Below are 18402 nucleotides of genomic sequence, written 5' to 3' on the forward strand. Positions count from 1 at the left end.
GATATATAGGGGTTCCCTACGTTTTTTGGAATTTTTTTCTCACAGGGCAACTCAGAATATCTCCTTCCTTCTGAGGACACCCCTTTTGGAAACCGGGCCCTACCTCTATTATTGGGTATTTCTACTGCTAATTTGCAATTAAACTGAAACCCCACTGGCCACTGTCGCATTACAAATTCCTGCGGACTCATTTCGGCCACTTCCCCTTGCCAAGAGGGTCTCCTGCTTTCCTAAACTGTAAAAGAGGGATAACATCTGTCAGGCTTGAACCGATTGAATTCCGCAAGATGCTTCTGAGCATGTCGAGGCGGTGACCAGCCGTAATTTCTCAATAGACAGGCCTTGCCTTCCTTCCCTGCCTGCCTTTGCCAGAATGGAGAGCTGGCTGCCATCGTCAGTGGTAAATGCTCTTTGGCTGATAGAGGCAAGGTCTCCCTGATAACCGTGTCCCTGTCGTCCATCCTCTGCCCTTCCTCCTACGGTGTTAGGCATGTGGCCTGCACGGGCCTGTATCTATTTGCCCTGCTGTCCCCTAATATATGGAAGTCCCTGGGAGAGGTGGGCAGAAACTGTGTGCATGAATAGATGAGCCTTATCAGCACTCAATAGCTGTGTGGCATTTGGAACGTTTCTTGTTTTCTTGAGGCTTAAGTTTCCCCACAGGCTACCATGAGACCAGATCCGGGGCCCTGTGGCCTCTCCCTGCTGGATTCAAAGCCCTTGAGTCTGTGGCTCTCCCTCTTCCCACCATTTTGGTCAGCGCAGCCATTAGACCCCGTTGGTACTGAATACCAACGGGGGTGCCCCTCTCTGTGCAAGCCTTTCTTATTTTGCATTTTACTGGGTTCTGTAAACCAAAATACCCTTCAAAAACCAAAAGAAAAAATGGCAAGTTACCCAGGCCCCAGAACAGACCATTGGGACATGTTCAGGATCATTGGGCCTTCCCGGAAACCTCAAATCCCCCATGAAAAAAACCAGTGCTACAGGAATAAATGCCACTAGTGAGTTCTGTACTCCAGACGGACTTGCAGGGCAACCCTCTCCCCCCCTCCCCACCACCACCGAAAGCTTGGATCCTGAAACCCACAAAACTCTTTGGTAGTCACGGAGATTCCCATGGTTAAAAGAAAGATCTATTTTGTGTGAGAAGGGTGACCCAAAAAAGGGTTAAGCCCTAAAAGGTTCATTTCCTCTGCACTGCCTGCTCTAGAATCTGGGATAATTCCTGCCATTAATATTTTAAGCAACTAATTTGACATTTTTCCATTTAATTAACTTGCATACATATGAGAACAGGGTTTTGAGAGTACCATGACATTTAAACAAAGTCATTTAAGTGTTCCCATTTCTGGCGGAGTGCTGCTTTTTTCTTTGCCTTTTTTTTTTTTTTCTTTTTTGCTCCATTTCTGTTTTGCATTCCTGATCCTGACGCTGGGCTTATTAGCTCAGAGCAGTGACCAAATTTCCCAAAGCAAATGTCCCACAGCCTCAACCTAGGTGACGTGGGTGGGCCTAGAGCTCGGGGCTGCGGCTCTTTTCAACTGGATCCTGCTCTTTTCCAGGCCTTTCTACAAATGGCGTTTCAATCAGAGCAGGCGCGTCACAGGCTAATGTTTTCCTGTTGCCACACCAACCCCGGGTGGGGGTTGGGGGAGGAGCGGCGGGAACGCAGACCATTTATCAAATGTAACCATCTCCACAGCAGAGCTGGGGCTTCAGGAGGGAAACAATAGCTCCGTGACGATTTTCTCTTCCAAATGACAAATAATTGCTGTCATATCATCAAATGATTAAGAAATAAAGGAAAACAGACAAATGGAGTGTATCCATTGAGGGATGGTGGGGGGGGGGGCCGGGGAGAGGCTCGCTCAATGTTCCGTAATTGAAAAATTGCACCCTAATTAGCTCCCACCCCAGAGAATTCATGAGTTCTATGTGCCATCCAATCCGCAGCCCGCCAAGTCACAGAACTTGCAGCCATTAAAGTTTACTGCTGGTTTCAGAAGGGGCTGTGCAGTCTCCACATGCATCCAGAGAGCGAGGCCCTTCAGCTTGCCCAGCCCTCAAGAAGGATTCATTACTTCATACTTTCATCTGCCATAATTAATCACAGATTTTCTCTGCCTATCAACAGCTCCGGCTGCTCTCCCCAGATGAACCTGGGCACTCATGCCTCCAGCTTATCGGTGGTGGCCAGGCCAGCCTGGCTCACACAAGGTCACGGGAGCCGTGTTCCCAGGATACAAAATGGCGCCCCCTCATCCCAGGCGCCATGGGAGAGAGAGGGTCCTGCATTTAAAATGAAATCCCGTTGCAAACCGAGCTCATGGGACTCTGGAGAAATCCAGTCTTCATTTCCACCCACGTTCCAGATATTCTGTGGGGATTTCTAATGAGGCTGTCAGGAAGAATAGCACTGTAAGAGAGGCGTGTCCCCATTCTCTTCCATTCCCTCCCCCTGGACCTGGGTGTAAATCCCAGCTGCATGACCTCATTAGCTGCATGACCTTGGGAAAGTGACTCAGTCTGTCTGAGCGTGAGTTTTTTCTTTTGTAAAACGGAGACCATAGGACCTACCTTTCAGAGATAGGATGGTGGCTGGAGAATGCCATTGTGAAGGACCTGGGTTATGGTTGCTGTCAATGCCTCTTGATGTCTTTACGTCAAGTGGGGATAATGATCTTACCTCCCCACTAGGATTTTAATGAGAATTGAGTACAGAACGCATTATATGTGTGTAAAGTGCCTTGCACAAAGTTGGTGCCCCGGAAATATTCGAAATGAACTGAGCTGAATCACACATAATTGGTTCATTCATTCGTTCATTCAATCCATCAGCTAATAGTTGTTAACTGCCTACTTTTTGTCGGACACTTTGTTCGGCACGGGATATATGCTGGGGGGTGAGACAGACTTGATTCATGCCCTTGGAGGCTCACATTCTAGTGGGGAGCACAATGAAAACCAAAGTTAAGAAAAACAACACACAAGTTGTAAAAAGTTCTATAAAAAAAAAAATAGTAAGACAAGAACACAGATGAAGGCTAAGAGCTGGTGGTGAGTTTTAGACCCAGCGGCTAAAGACGCAAGCATGTGAGGAATGGTCAGGAAAAGCATTGCAAGCAGAGGACACAGCCTCGGAGAAGCACAAAGTACCTTAACATATTCCAGGAACAGAGAACAGGCGATGAGTCAGGCCATTAGAGCACCCAAGCCCAAATCTCAGTGATTTCAGACAATATTAGTGTATCCCTTTTTCTCCTCAGAACCAGTCGGGTGTTTGGTTGGAGGTCTTTTGCTCGGTTGCTCAAAACCCAAGCTCCCTGCCATCCTCCGAGGTCTCCTTGGAGTGGTCCATCATAGCCTCTGCATGCAGTCAACGGCAAAAAGAAAAAGCTTTGGGGGCCAAGACCAGAGATGATGCATCTCACTTGCACTCATATTCCATTGACAAGAACTCCAAGATACGGCCCCGCCTTACCGCGAGGAGGGGGGGACGGTGTCTGGCCATGTGCACAGGAAGGCAATAAACAGCTTGGGAGGACACATAGCGATGTTTCTGCCTCCCAAGGCAAGTAAGGGTAGGTAGCCTGGAGTGAGATGAGACGTGGAAGCCAGTTTGTACAGGGCCATGTAAACAAGGAGAAGTGTGGGGTTCAGGCAAAGAGAATGAGAAGCCATTCCAGGGTATTCCTTACACGCCAGTTTAGATCTAATCCAGTGAGAATGGGAAGCCAGTCAAAACTAATGACATGACCTAAGTTATGTCATAAGAGGACTCCTCTGGCTGCTATGAGGAGAACACATCTGCAGAGGGCATTAACGGTCCCTCGAAGGTACCTTGGGTTAGGTGATGGGGAAGGGGATGAAGACAATGTAACAGATTTCAGAGACCTCAGTCCCTGGAAACTGGCTCCAGTCTCACTGGCTAGCCAGCACGCAGGCACATGCTGACCTGGGGCTGTCGTGCGGCCCCAAGAGATGAGAGAAAACAGGAAAGCACTGGGCCATGCAGCTGGCCGTGTGGAAAGGAGGAATTCCAGAAGTTTCCACCTGGACCGAAAGCCGGGAGTCTGTCTCCTCGCGGGCCCTCTGGCCCATCGCGGCAGCAGACCCTCCAGGTCCTGCTTCCACGGCGGGTTGAGAGAGGTTAACAACCAGCCCAGTTCCCGCCGGTCCCAGTGCTGGGGGGGAACTGGGATGAAGCGGGCAGTTCTCGCAGAGACCACTCATAGGGCACAGGCTTCGAGTGGGTCCGCTGAATCCTCTCAACTGGGCTGGGAGGATGGAAGGCCTACCGTGGACGCTCCATTTTACAGACAAAGGAACGCACTCACCTTGCTCTTGTGACTTACTCCTATTCGTAAAAGCACCGGTTGGGAGACATGTCTTCTGCTTGCGCCGGAGTGCGTGACCGGTGGGCTCTGCCTACACTCGCACAGAGACCGACAGGAGCGTGAGGATCTGCCCGGGGCTCTTTACGGTCCGTGTTTCCTGCCAACGTGGCAGTGGCCTCCTCCGACCGGATGCTGCCCAGTCCCGTGGTCTTCCAGTGTCCCGTTCCGCGATGCCTTCGGACAGGTCGCTGCCTTATGAAGCCAGCTGATCTTCACAATCGCCCGGCAGCCTTTAAATACACGACATCCTGGGGCGCCTGGGTGGCTCAGTCGGTTAAGCGGCCGACTTCGGCTCAGGTCATGATCTCGAGGTCCGTGAGTTCGAGCCCCGCGTCGGGCTCTGTGCTGACAACTCGGAGCCTGGAGCCTGTTTCAGATTCTGTGTCTCCCTCTCTCTCCCGACCCTCTCTCTGTAAGAGAGGCGTGTCCCCATTCTCTTCCATTCCCTCCCCCTGGACCTGGGTGTAAATCCCAGCTGCATGACCTCATTAGCTGCATGACCTTGGGAAATGACCTCTCTGACCCTCCCCCTCTCTCTCTGACCTCTCCCCCGTTCATGCTCTGTCTCTCCCTGTCTCAGAAATAAATAAAACGTTAAAAAAATTTTTTTTAAAAAATACACAACATCCTGAGCTACCCCATACGTATTACGGCAGACTCTAGGGACGAGGGGAGCCAGTCTGCTGTATTTTGAAATCTTCCCGGGCACACGGCGACATGGTGCTCGGATAAAGCCTAGCGGTGGGTTTGGTGAGGCTCAGGGAGAAACCGTGATTACAGAGTGAATTCTTGACAGCCAGGAGTAGATAAAGGGTCTCTGGCCCTTCTAGTCTCTTTTCCACAGCACCGTCCTCACCCTCCGAAGGGGTCGTGGAGGCATCCATCCTTACCAATGACCTGGAAACGTCAGAGCAGGCCAGGAGCTCCGAGGTTATCCTTCCAACCCAGGGGTTCCCGCATTTCTGTCGGACCAACCGCGTCAGAGTCGGAGGAGGTGCTCATGATCGCGCAGCTTCCTGGCCTCGATCCGTACCTCCTGTCTCAGCGACCTTGGGGTTGATATTTTCTAAAACACCTCTGGTGATTCCGCTATCAGCCATGTTTGGAAACCACTGATCCAGCCTTCCCCATGTTGTAAGTCAATAAAACTGAGGCCCAGAGAGAAGTAATTTGCCTAAGATTACCCGGCCTATGAGCCAAGTTTCCTGGCTCTAGTCCTCACCCGTCAGAAAGCCCCTCCACACGTGGGGGCAGGGGGAGGGGGTGCTCAGCCAGCAGCAGCGGGATGGGCCATCATGTTGAAAGAGCTGCTCAAGAGAGATATCTAATTAGCTGACTGTAGCAGTTTTCCTTCCCCTGGTTATTGATGCTTCTTCTCCCTTCTCTCCCTGGTACTTCCCCTGCTCATCCTAATGTGATCAATTACTCACAGGAATAAATTACGCACACAGCCTACAGTCTATTAGGTAATCGGTGATGCACCGGCTAGGGGAGCCAACAGGCAAGACAGGCTGTCTGGAGTGTAGGCCAGCAGAAGGGACAGTGTGGGCCCAGTGCATGGAGGAGTCTCCAAACAGAAAAGCCCAGCCCTCCAACAATCATCGAACTGTCTGGCCGCCCCCCCCCCTGCCCCCCGCCCCAGACGGGCTCGCAGGCCAAACTTGAAAACAACTTTTGAAACAGCTGGCCTGCCGCTCTGTCGGGGCTGCAGTTTCGCGGGCCGACCACCACCTTCCCCATCTCCCACAGCCCCAATCCCTTAGGAGGCCTAGCTCCGATCCAGCTGGAACTAGAGCCTGCCTCTTAGATCTTGGGGTTCATTCAAATCGCCATGGATCCTATTAACACGGAGCAGATCCGGGTCGGGGGCGGGGGGGGGGGGAGCCTACGACCGCCTTTCCAACACCAGTGCCGCTGGTCTGGAAAACGACGCCCTAGCGATCGGTGTGGGCAGCGCTGAGAGGTCAGCTGGCTTGTTCATAGGCAGAGGTTCTTTTCCCGGCCACCCCCTTTGTATGTGCTGTGCCGCCTGCCCGCAACACCCTCCCCACTGGTATCTGCTTCGAAAACTGTTCGCCAGTCGCATATTCTGGCTCGGACGCACCTGCTCTCTGAAAGTCTTCACTGACTCCCCCTGGAGTCTCAACTTAGAGCAAATGATACTTTCACTGTGTCCCGCTCACACTCCGTTATAGCAACGCTTACCTAAATTAGTTTGCCACTCGATGTGTCACTCGATGGCCTGGGAACTCTGTAAAAACTGTCCCAACTCTTCCGTTTCTCCATGTCCGAGCCTCACAGAGGGCTCTGCTAACCACTGGGCACGGTTACAGGGCCTGGGAACTTTTCAGAGATCCCTAAAAACTGTCTGTAGACCTGAAAACAAAATTATTGGATCCCAAACACGAAGGAAAAGCTTTGCAATGGAAATGAATAAAATTGTACTGAAACGTCCACAAAACAGAATATTACATCAACCGCATTCATGGTTTCATTTAGCATTCCTAAAAATTCGTAAACATTTCACTATCTTTGAGGACGACGTGCAGGTTAGATGTTTCTCACTTTGCAAGACCTCTCGAGCACCCCCATAACTGCTGCGAAATCAAAGCCGGCCGTAGATGGAACGAATTACTTATAGCCAAATAATTTCAAAAGTGACGTTATAAAATATAATCCTTATTTTTCTTCACAGGAAAAATATACCTCATATGGAATATGGGTGAATTGCAATACATTTGATCCGTGTGAGTCGGCACTTCCAGAGCAAGCGCGTCTAGGTCTTAGAAAGTCTGAACACAATCTTGATGTCTGGCCTAGGGGAAGCACGCAGTACATTTCTCCCAAAGGAAGGGGATGAATGAATGGCAACCCAAAGTGATTCTGAAAAGTGCGTAAGTGGGAGGAGAGGAAGGAAAACAGGCAAGAGAAATATATGAAGCGTAAGCCAAAGTTTTAAGACAACAACAAAGGAAGTCCTTGTTAGGGAGAAACCCTAGGCCCAACAGAAGCAGGCGATATCGCCCCCTACCGGCTGGAGGAGTCCCGGATTGTCCACACATTCTGGCTTTGTTTATTGATCTGTCATTGTTGCTTCTCCCACGCCAAGAACATCAAAGCTCTTTGGAACTCTCTCAAAGAAAGAAGTCAGTGGTCCCCGAGGATCAGCCTCTGCCTCGCTCCGGGAAGGAGGCTCGAGGGGAGCTGTATCACTGGCTTTGTGTCAGATATCCTGAAATGGATCCAAACCCATCTTGAACCTATTTCTACCTTCCTCCTGAACCACCTCTTGGTTAACATGTTCCATATGTTCCTTTCCCTGGTGGAAAACAGGCTTTGCTTTTATTTCAAAGGGCATCACTGGAAAGTCTGGGGGGCAGGGGCTTTGTTCTAAGACAAGCAGTCTTTGGGGAGCTCTTTTAAAGAAGCAAAGATAAACAGAAAGATTTATATACAAGATGTTCACCGCAGCATTATTTATAATAGCAAAAGAGTGGAAGCGGTCTAAATGCCCAACAACAAGGGGCTGGTTAATGAAATTATGATCTACCCACACAGTAGATATCACAGCCATTAAAAGCCAGGCTTTTGGAGATTATTTTTATAGAAATATCCAATCTTTTGTGAGCCCTTCAGAGGTGCCAGGAGGCATTGTCTCTGCTTTACGTGTCTTACCACAGCCCTGTGAACAAAGCTCTGCTTGCATTGTCTCCATGTGACACGCAAGGACACTGAGGCCCAGGCAAGCCAAGGTCACACAGCTAGGGCTACAGCTGTGCCACCCTAGAGCTGCACCGTGACGTGACGTGCTGCGTGCTGCTGCCTCCCTCTCACAGAGATTCGTGGAAATTCTGAGCCTGGGGAGTTGGAGGCGAAGTGGCGAATTCCTTCCCGGATCTGCGGCACGCTTTCAGGAAGGAGGGCGGGTCGGGCGGCACCCCAAGGAGCGGTGAGGTTGTGGCCAGGCAGCTCTCACAAGGAGGGTTCACAGAGGAGGAAAGAGCCCAAGCAAGTTGTGGGGAGCGTTTAGCAAGCACGGAGGACGTGGGGATGGTTAGCGCATCAGGTATGTTGTAACAGCACTGGAAACCAATAGAGAAACCACAAGGGACTGGGCTGAGCCCTGCAGCACGTGCCGAAGCAGGGACAGTGACCATCGAAACCGCTAGTGTTAGTGAGCCCATCCAGACACCCGTGCTGCGTGCTATTCCAGGTGTCTCATTAAATCCTGAGGACCACAACCTTTCTTCGGGCTATCATCATGCCCATTTCACAGGAGAGAAAACTGAGACCCGGCAAGATTTAAGTAATGTGCCTGGGGTTTCGACCGGTGAGCAATCGTGCCGGAGTTGAAGTGTGTGGTGCAGAGACCAGAGGCCACGTGCTTAACCACTGGGCAACCTCCTCCCTCCTGGAGTTGGGGGGACGGGGGGGGGGCGTGCCAGGCACAGGGATAGGCGTTCACGTTTATCCCCCAGGAGCGCATGCTGTTTTGTGTTCCATCAGCTACAGCTGGCCTCCTTCGCTATTCAGGGAAACGATTCTATATGGAAACGATTACAGAGCCTCCTGAGTTTATGAGAACCCCCAGGAAGCCCAGTGTCTAGCAACACCAGAGGTGGGGGAGGGGAAAGATTCCTCCACATTTGGGGAAAACCACCCAATGGTCTCTGGTTCCTCCAGCTGGTGCCGTGTGAAGTCCACGGGGCATCTGAAACAAAGGAACCTCGCATGCCCACCCCAGAAGTCTTGGGCCCCTCCTCAGCCCCAAGATGCTGGCTCTGCCCCCGTTAGCCTCCAGCCCTAGGGGCCTCAGCCTCTTCCTCCAAGATCGGCCACCTCCTACCAGGTCGCCGGGCTCTGAACCGGCTCCCCAAGCCCGTAGCAAAAGGGCCCAGCCCTCCCGCACCCCTGCCCACCACCCCCAAGGCAAGCTCTTCTCGGACCCTTTACTTATCTGCTTTCACTGTCCACAGTAGCAAACATGGGGATTTTTCTGGTCTGTCTCCCTTCCTGAAAAGGTGAGTGGAGGTCTCTGTGGATTCTGACTACTTGTGCACCTGGAGGGCAGGCTCACCGGGTCTAATAGAACGGACAGCCCTTGGGGGCCAATCCAGCGCCGGCACCCCTCCCACCCACAAGCCCACCCCCCAACAGACCCAGAGGAGTAGGCTCTGGAGCCCTGCTATCTAGGACACACCCCCTTTCTTGGCCCCAGGCCCCCTGACCCGAGGCACAGCCCCTCAGACTGCCCGGATCCCAGCGACCGGAGGGAGGTCCTCTCCTCCGCCACTACGGGGCATTTGGCGGTGAGGAGGAGGAGCCAGGCAGTGGGGCTCTCCTCTACCAGAGAGAGCTGGCCCTCTGATGGAGGGAAGAAGGAGGAAGGAGAGCCGCGAGTGTGGGAAAAGAGCCTTAGGCAGGACTCTGCAGTTTTGGACTCTTAGTTCCTCAGAAGCGGGGCTGAAGCTTTCACCCCTGGGTTTTGTGAAACTTCGCCATCTCCCTTCCACAAGGTCATCATTTGGCTCGAGCAAAATGTCCCTTGCAGCCAAATGGGCCCCAGCTAAAGCAGCCTGAACTAGCCCATCGAGGCTGGAGGGGGCCATCCCCCCGGAGGGCTGTTCTGAAGGCCCGGGCCCTGCAGGAGAGTTCTCAGCTCGGGGCCCCATCCTCCCGGACCAGGGGCACTGTGTGGGGAAGGTTGCCGCTGAGTCCGTGGAAGTTCAATGGCACTCTAGACTTGCTGTACGATGGGCTCAACCCCAGACAAGTGCCTTTCACGTTGGCCTCTAGGACTTCTGCAGCCTGCCTCCCCTGGACCCACTCGCAGTTGCCATCCTGGTGGCAAAGCCTGATTAATCCTTTATCTCATGCTTCTGCGTCTAAAGTAGCTCCCCCCTACATACAGGGTAAAGTTCAAGTTCCCCACCACGGCGTTCAAGTTCACTGTGTACCTCCTGCAGCCTTATCGCGCCCCATTTCAGATTCTGTGTCTTCGCTGGATAGAACTCCATGCCTTTGCTCATTCGGTTCCCTCTGCCTAGAATTCCCTTAGCTTGCGTCTCTGCTTTGCTAACTTCCACTCCAACTTCCCAGGCTGGGGAAAAGGGTTCCTCCTCTGGGCTCCCGTACCTCTTGGCCTCACTTAGCCTGTCAAAACTCAGACCAGACTACGCTGTCACTGGCTGCTTTCTTGTCTTTCCACCGCACTATGGACTCTCCAAGGGCCAAGATCACCACTGCTTCCCTCTTCCCCAGTGCTAGGTCCGCCGTAAATTGGCCTCTGTCCACTCGCCCACCCCACCTCGTGGTTACTCTCTCCAACCAAGCTACCGATTTCCAAGAGAACGTTCAGGCCACCCGTCCGGATCTGAGAGATGATGCAACGGAGGCTCAGAGAGCCTTGCCTTGTGCCCTTTGAACCCATCCGTTTCTCTGTGACAATCCCTGGCTCCCCAGCGGGGCTTTGCAACCTACCCGTTTGCTCAGCGTCTGTCCCCTAGGAGACGGTGATCACCACACTATTCAGCTTCTAGCCCAGAACCTGGCCTATTAATAGGTGCTTAATCGAAGCGTGTTCGAAGGAAGGGGCAGGGAAAGGCTTTCACGCTGAGAAAGCCCACCAGCCCCACGATGGGCGAACAAGGCTTAACCCCATTTGGTTTCTCTGCAGCTTCCAGCGAAGAGCTGGGGACACAGCCAAGCGTCAGCTAGCATTTTCAGACCAAATTCTACACACCATGACTTTCTTCGGTATTTGTGCTGCGATTTACAAGGCACTTTTGCAAACATTGACTTACTTAATTTTCATAATAATCATTAGAGGCCTTATAATTTTTTTTTTTTTTAATTTTATACGGAGGAGCCAATCCCAGGCCTTACCTGCCGGCAGCCTAGCCCACGGCACACACTCCTATCTGAAGTCAGAGTCCCGCTGCCTAGACAAATCCATATATGTTACAGGCATCCTTTGTCCACGCATGGTCCAAACACAGCATGGTTACATGATTGCTGATAGAAACAGGGAATCCTCAGCGAATGAATGGTCTTGCTCCTAAGATCAATGGCCCAAATCAGAGAGCCCAGACACCCCCTGCCTCGTAATTCTGTTCTGTGATTCCCTCTGCCCACCACCCCCCCAGCCGTGAAACAGCAGTGCCCGAAGCAGCCAACCGCTCCCAACCAACCCTCTTTCTCTAGCTTCTCCTGGAGCTTGCTGACCTCAGAGTCGCCCTTCCCAGACGGCAAAGCTGTAACAAGGCAACGCTCAGAGGTGGCCACCCATCAGAAGCTTCCAGCCCCTCCCTCATCCCAGAGGCCAACCTTTGGTCAACAGTCTCTTCTTTCAAGAGAGAAACCACAGAGTGACCGTCAGCAGAGAGAGAGGGACTGGTCAGTTGAGACCTGAGGTTGAAACCTGGCCTTGCTACCAAATCGCTGTTTTTGCTTGGGCAAGTGGCCCCCACCTCAGGTGGCTCCCTTCACAAGGACGGTGGTGGCTTCCCTGAGCCGTCCATTTCCTCTTTCCTGCCAGGCCTCTCGATAACCAGAAGCCACGGTTCTGGGGCAGGGAGAAAGCTTAGGGCACTAACAGTAAAGCTTCCTCCCTTTCTGCAAAAATAACAAACCAACAATAAAAATAGCAATAGGGCATATGTACTGTTTACTTACACAATTTCACACCATCTTCGCAGAAATGCTAAGAGGTGGATATTCCTTTTGCTCCCATTTTAAAGATGGAAAACAAATTCTCAAAAAAATAAAATACTCCGTTTCGTCCTTGGACACGCAGCTAGAGACAGGTAGAAGCAAGATTCGAAACTGGGCGACTTATCTGCAGAACAAGAACATTTTAGAACATCATTCTTTTCTGCTGGTCTCACCAGCTCAGCTTGTCCTTCCCCTAGAACATTTATAAAATTCGACCACATACTTGGACACAGAGAAAAAAATCTTTTAATTTAAAACTGGAGAGTCTATAGGTCGCATTCTCCGACCGTAATCCAAAATTTTTAAATAAAAAAATAAAGGGGCTGAAAATATTCTTAAGTGCTTGGGAATTAACAAACAGAGGTCTAGATAACCCATGGATCAAAAGAAATATTAAAAAGAAACTCAAAAACCATCTAGAAACAGATGAAAAGAGGAACATTTGATTTCAAAACCTACGGGACCCCCAAAAAAGCTCAACTCAGGGGGAAATTATGGCCTGAAACGCCTTCCTTATTAAAGAAGAAAGACTAAAAATAAAGGAGCTGAATATGCATCATAAGGAATTAGAAAAATAAGCCAACAAAAAAGGAAAGCACAAAATGGGAATTGACCAATAGCTGAAATTAATAGCCCAGAAACTAAGGGGATAAAAAAAAAAAAATACACTAAACAAGTGCTTTGAAACCAGAGTTGGTGGGAGGGAGAGGCCAATGGTATCTTGGAGCAGGTGAGGGCCCCCTGATCCCTGAGGGTCTCCCTGGAGCCCCGCCGGCCAGTAACGCAGGCTCCTGGAGCTCGGGGTCCCGCCCCCCAGCAGGTGGCTTGCTCCCACCGCACAGTCTGGCGATGTGACTGCCCACCCGAGACTCCTTGGCCTGGAGTCGCGAGCAGAAATAAAGCTCCTCCGTCTGGGCTTATTAGGCAAAGGAGGCAGTTTTGTGTTTTCAGCAATGAAAGCTGCTGCGGTTTTGTTTTCTCTCTGTTGCCAGGAGTCAAGAGGAAGTCTGTGGTTAGACATCTTCGGGTGGAGACGTACACAAACACAGAGGCTAGAGATGAGCTCCTCGAATTCAGCCCGCCCGGGTCCATGGAAGGAGGCTAAGGAAACAGAGCCTGGAGCAGGGGAAGGTGGGGGGAGAGACACCGTGGAGATGCCCAGACCCGCAGCCGCACACAGCCTTACTCTATCCGCGGCCCACCTCCCTTTCCCATCCTGACAGCGGGATCCTGTAGACCCATTTTTTCTTCAAGGCATGAGGCAACCCAATTTGCCTTCACTCTGTCCAGAGACCGAGGTCAAATGATCCCTGTGAAGTGAGCGCCCGTCTCAGTACTGGAGCCATGGCAGGCACTGCGGGCCGCCACCCGCTGTGGGTCCCAGCCTCTCCCTCGTTTCCATCAAAACCTTGGATTTGTTCCGGGTCACACCTCCACAAAGTGCTCACGCCTCCAGCCTCCCGCGTATCTAGAACCCGGCCATTTGATTGCACTTCTGGCCAATGAGCTATTGCATTCCTAAGAAGACTTTCCCATTCTTCATTCCGGTTCTTCCTCTGTCTCCCTTCTTTGTCCTGCCTGGAGCTGGCATGCAACCCTGGAGATAGGACACCCATCTTGTGTTTATAAGGTAGCAGCAAGAGGATAAAGGGAGAACAGGAAAACAGAAAGGCCAGGCCCTCCACAGCATAATCCCATCACCTGCTACCCTGCCCTGTGCTACTCTTGTGTCCAGGGAAAAATAACGCCGCATCTGTTAAAACCATCTGTAGCCGGTGCCCCTGTTACCTGCCGCTCAATGAATTCCTCCTTGAAATGACAACTTTGGTCTTTGTAGGGTTTCCGAAATGTTTTCAGCCCGTCTTCTTACTGGGTCCTCACGGAAATTCTTCAAGGTGGGTCAGTATCTTTCTTCCCGTTCTCAAATGAGGAAACTGGGGTGCCATGGATGTGAAATGGGTCAAACAAAGAGTTAGGGTCTGAACTCCAGCACTCTGTGCCTCAGTTCATTGCTTCCCCTCCCCCCCCCCAAAAAAATCCTTCTTCCTATAAGCAGTTCAGGGCTATCCTTATCCTCACTCTACCTTGCCCCACACAATCTTGCACACAGAAAGCAGAAATCCCTCAGGAACCAAGGAGCATGCGAATGGAGCTTGGTCCCACCTTCTAGTGCCAGGAGTAGACATGCTTTTTTATTTTAAAATCCATCACTTCCAATCAAAGGATCTGGGTTCAAGTCTTGGGATATCCCCCCTTAACTTGCTATGTGTTCCTGGGTGGGAACAATCTCTGAAAATCTCCCTGCCCATCCATACAGTGAGAATGGCAGCCGTTCTCCTCCAGAGGTTATGATAATAAATTCAGAGATATATGATAATGTATGATGTATGACAATAAGCTCTGAGATAGTAATCTCGAAGCACTCAGGATGTCACGGAGAACACTTTGCACATGATAAAGCACCGATGCCCTTATTATGGGGCTGTTATCGTGATGACTTTGGTCTGTCTCAAGGCTGGGACTCCTCCCTCAGCTCAGCCCTCCTTGCGGTTGACATGTAAATTACAGATATGCTTCACATGCCTTCGTGACTACTCGTCACCATTTGTCGACCTCAGGGGAGCCGAGAACGTTGATCTCATGAGCATATACCTTTAAGCAAGGATAATGTTAGTGTTATGATACTTACTTGCTCGTTAAGCCAGGCTATTTGATCTCCTAAGGTCTTTACTTTCTTAGTGACCAAAGCTTATCCATTCATCCACTTTCCAAAAAAAGAAATAGACTCTGGGCTGGAGACTCTCAGGGTTGCACGGGACTTAAAAATCATCTGGTCCAGCCTGCCCTCCCACACCGAGCCCTCCCCTTTCTGGGATGGCGTCTCATCTTCATGCCCCCTCCCCCCAAATCCCCGACGGGCGTCGAACCTCCACGTGCTCACCTCAGAGACAAGGGGTTTGCTGCCTCCTGGGGTGGTCCATTTCTCCTCTGAACATCGTCTGCTAGAATACTCTTCCTCTAACAGACACTCCTTGGCAGACACAAGGATGTGCTCTTGGCAAACTTCTAATACTGTGCACATTTGACTGTGTAGGATGGTGACTGGCAGAGTCAGTGGGGGATGAAGAAGCCCACGTGAGGTGTTACCAAACAGGAAGTGCCATCTGTGCTAGATGATGACAGTCAGGGAAAGCGTCAATCAGCTGCCCCGCGTGGCTCCAGAGACAGCTTCTTCCTTCCTCACATTAAAGAGCTCAAGAATAGCAATTACTCCGTTAATTCTGACGCTCTGACTATTCAGGGGGCCAGGCCAGGCCATGTGGCAGTGACAAGACTGAAATCTCAATCTTGAGATGGAAGTTTATTTCTTGCGCATATCAGGTGCCCTATGAGTGGCGAGACCCTCCCCCTTTTGGCATGCCGTCTGGAACACGGGGCGTCCAAAGTCCCTGTGGCAAAACGAGGAGGCACATCAACCCGCGATGGCCTTGGTCTCAGCCCATTGGGCAGAACAAGCCGTGGGGCCCCAATCTAGCTGCAGAGGAGGCGGGGAAGTGTAGCCCAGCACATGGAATCTGTGGTGAGTGCTGTCTCTCCAGCCAGCCTTCCCCCAGGACATCTCAGGGTATGCCATTAAAGAAACGAGACTCAACCCTGTGGAGGAGAGGAGCCCATGGCCATGGAAATGAACCATGCAAGGTGATGGGGAACTTTTGGGGAAGGCCCTCTGTCTGCTGCTGTTCACTACAAGTAGCCATCACACGGCAATCTGAGGGAGGATCTGTATGCACGGGTGACCAGGCTCTTCCACCCACAGCGACCATGTGCTGACAAACACCGAGGACAAACTTTGCATGCGGAGTGTTCCCGACGTCCCCGCCATCCCTCCCGCCGCCATATTTGCCCCACACACCCCACTCTCCAAAAATGCGGTCTTGGCCTGCTCTGTTTCTTCTCATTCAGCTCCCTCAGAGCTCCATTTTGGCCAGCGTAGTTCCTGGGAGGATAGGAAGGGACAGACAGTGCTGGAGAGACCCAGGTCGCGGGGGAGCATCCTGGCTTGCCAGATCAGTCTCTGAGTCCCCCCACCCTGTCGGAGGGAGGAATTTGGGTCAGCAGTGAAGTGGAAAGAAAACTCAAGAAGAACATAGAGGGGGTAGGGAAGGAGGGACCAGAAGAAAAAAAAAAAAAAGACATAGGTGTTGAGTCCTTTGTGTATAATGGGGATGCAGAAAGTCGAGAGTCATGGCGTGTCAGGTCGATTATGGATGCCCGGAGGGTTTGGGGTGCCTTGGAAGAGTCCAAGTTTCTAAAGAAGACTTGAAGCCCAAGATAGCAAGAGAGAAAAGGAAACAGGGACCTCATTCTTTTTCATCTCTTTGAGAGGTGTGCCTGAAGATGGAAAGCTCTCTCCTTCGCTTGCTGGATTGGGCTTCTTTGAACGTGACTTCATGTAGAAACGAGGTCACAAGGAATCCCCACAGGTACTCAGGTTACGTGAATAAAACCCGAAGTTGAATGAGTAGCGTATTCTGGAGGCAGGCAAGGCAATCGGATAAGAGCAAGAAGGGGCTGTAATTGTTCAGAAATAGACTAATACGCTTTGGGGATGCCAGAGGACGAGGAGAGTGTCCAGCAGCAGCCAGGAGCCACCTCTCCACCCCCAGCCTCTGGGTCAGAGAGCCTGGTGAGCTCTCTGCCCCTTTCCCTGACTCAGGTTTCCAGACCTGAGCTCCATTTCCCGGAGGCAGACTGACTCGGGAGTATCTCCTCCCTCCCCCACTCGTTGTATCTCCACTTGGTGGATGCTACAGTGACATTAGCTTTGCTGGCTGCCACCTCCCCCCTGTTGACTTATACGAGACTTCCTGTCAACTAAAAACCCAGCCTCTTTCACTTATGCTGTTGACCTAGGTATCCCACATCCTGTGTGTGTCTGGTGGGTATTCTGAACCTCAAGCAAAGGTCTCTCTTGCCTTTCATCTTGCTATGCATGAATTTGAGCCCATTTCAGCCTGGCCAAGGCCTTTTCAGACCCTGCCTCTCGCCTTCCCTGAAATGTCCACCCTTCCCACTTTCCCACACGCCCCTCGGGGACAAGGCGGTTCAGCCCCATGGGGGAATCACCTGGCCTGTAAAAGGGGTAACACAACCTATCTTACAGGGACGCCATGAATAGTAAGTCCATTCTAGCCATTGGTAAGTGTTGAACAGGATGTGGCCCAAGACAGTGTCCCTTGGCATACCTCATCTGGGCTGCTCAGCTGGGCTCATGTAGTTAGATTCAGCCATTCTTCTTGCACATGTGGGTATACTGTGGGAAACAAGGCAAATTCTGCACGAATTTTCAAAATAAAACTTAAGATTTATGAGATGTTTCCTCCAACCTGAGGGTCCAAAGTCACTCTCTGCCCTTTGAAAGGCACCCCACCAGCCAGGCTATTTGGATGCACAGAGACAAAATGGCGCCTCTTGGCTCCCTCAGTACTGCAAAGAAGAAATCTGGCTCTCTAGGGCACCTGGGTGGCTCCGTCGGTTAAGCATCTGACTTCCGCTCAGGTCATGATCTCACGGTTCGTGAGTTCAAGCCCGGCGTGGGGCTCTGTGCTGGCAGCTTGGGGCCTGGAACCTGCTTCAGATTTTGTGTCTCCCTCTCTCCCTCTCTGCCCTTTCCCTGCTCGTGCTCTCTCTGTCTCTCAAAAATAAGTAAATATTTTTTAAAAAAAGAAACGCAGCTCTCTACTTTCAAGAGCTGCCTCTTCCCCTGGGGCCCACTCCTCCCCACACCGCTCTCTCCCCAGCTCCGGGAGCTCTCCGGATACTCAGAAGAAACAACCTCAGCAGCTGGTCTACTCCCTGCCACAAGCGACGGTCCAAATTGTGGCTACTCTGACCTTGATCTTCAACCTCACTCCTAGGCTAGCGATGCAGAAGAAAGCACGGGACTTGGAGAAAGACAAGCCCACGTTCAAATTCTGCTCTCTTTCACCAGCTGACAGACTCAGGAAAGTCACCCACCCCCCGCGATCAGATTGGCAGGACTGCAAATTGGGATAACAGGACCGTCCTCACTGGTGGTTGGGAAAGTTACGAGGAAGGACTGGCTCCCCATCTGTCTTCAACCGCCGTCCCCCACCACCTCCCTCTCTGCCTCAATTCTTCCCAAATGTGAGATTCCCTTTCCTTCTCATTTTTACATAAGGAAGAGAGCCGGCCATCAGGAGACCTCACCCGACTCACAACGTGACCTTCAAGTCACTTACGTGAACCGTGCCTCGGTTTCCTCACC

General features: G+C 51.5%; 1 long non-coding RNA gene across 9 annotated transcripts; it reads right to left on the reverse strand.

The window, feature by feature from the left end:
- Nucleotides 1–1251: 1251 nt before the first annotated feature.
- On the reverse strand, nt 1252–15497 carry LOC124508439 (uncharacterized). Of its 9 annotated transcripts, XR_006961246.1 has the most exons (6): nt 15055–15496; nt 13902–14047; nt 12075–12237; nt 5291–11457; nt 4902–4971; nt 1252–2510 (listed from the first exon to the last, which is right to left on the reverse strand). It is a non-coding gene; the product is annotated as an uncharacterized LOC124508439 (long non-coding RNA). The 9 variants fall into 9 exon arrangements; XR_006961249.1 differs by lacking the exons at nt 1252–2510; nt 4902–4971 and adding an exon at nt 4777–4810 and having other exon boundaries at nt 15055–15495; XR_006961244.1 differs by lacking the exon at nt 1252–2510 and having other exon boundaries at nt 4827–6776; nt 7432–11457; nt 15055–15497.
- Nucleotides 15498–18402: the final 2905 nt, after the last annotated feature.

This window comes from Lynx rufus, unplaced genomic scaffold (genome assembly GCF_022079265.1).
Source record: "Lynx rufus isolate CCGP_SWC_20201006 ecotype Redwood Valley unplaced genomic scaffold, mLynRuf1.p SCAF_13, whole genome shotgun sequence".
Taxonomy (NCBI): Eukaryota; Metazoa; Chordata; class Mammalia; order Carnivora; family Felidae; genus Lynx; species Lynx rufus.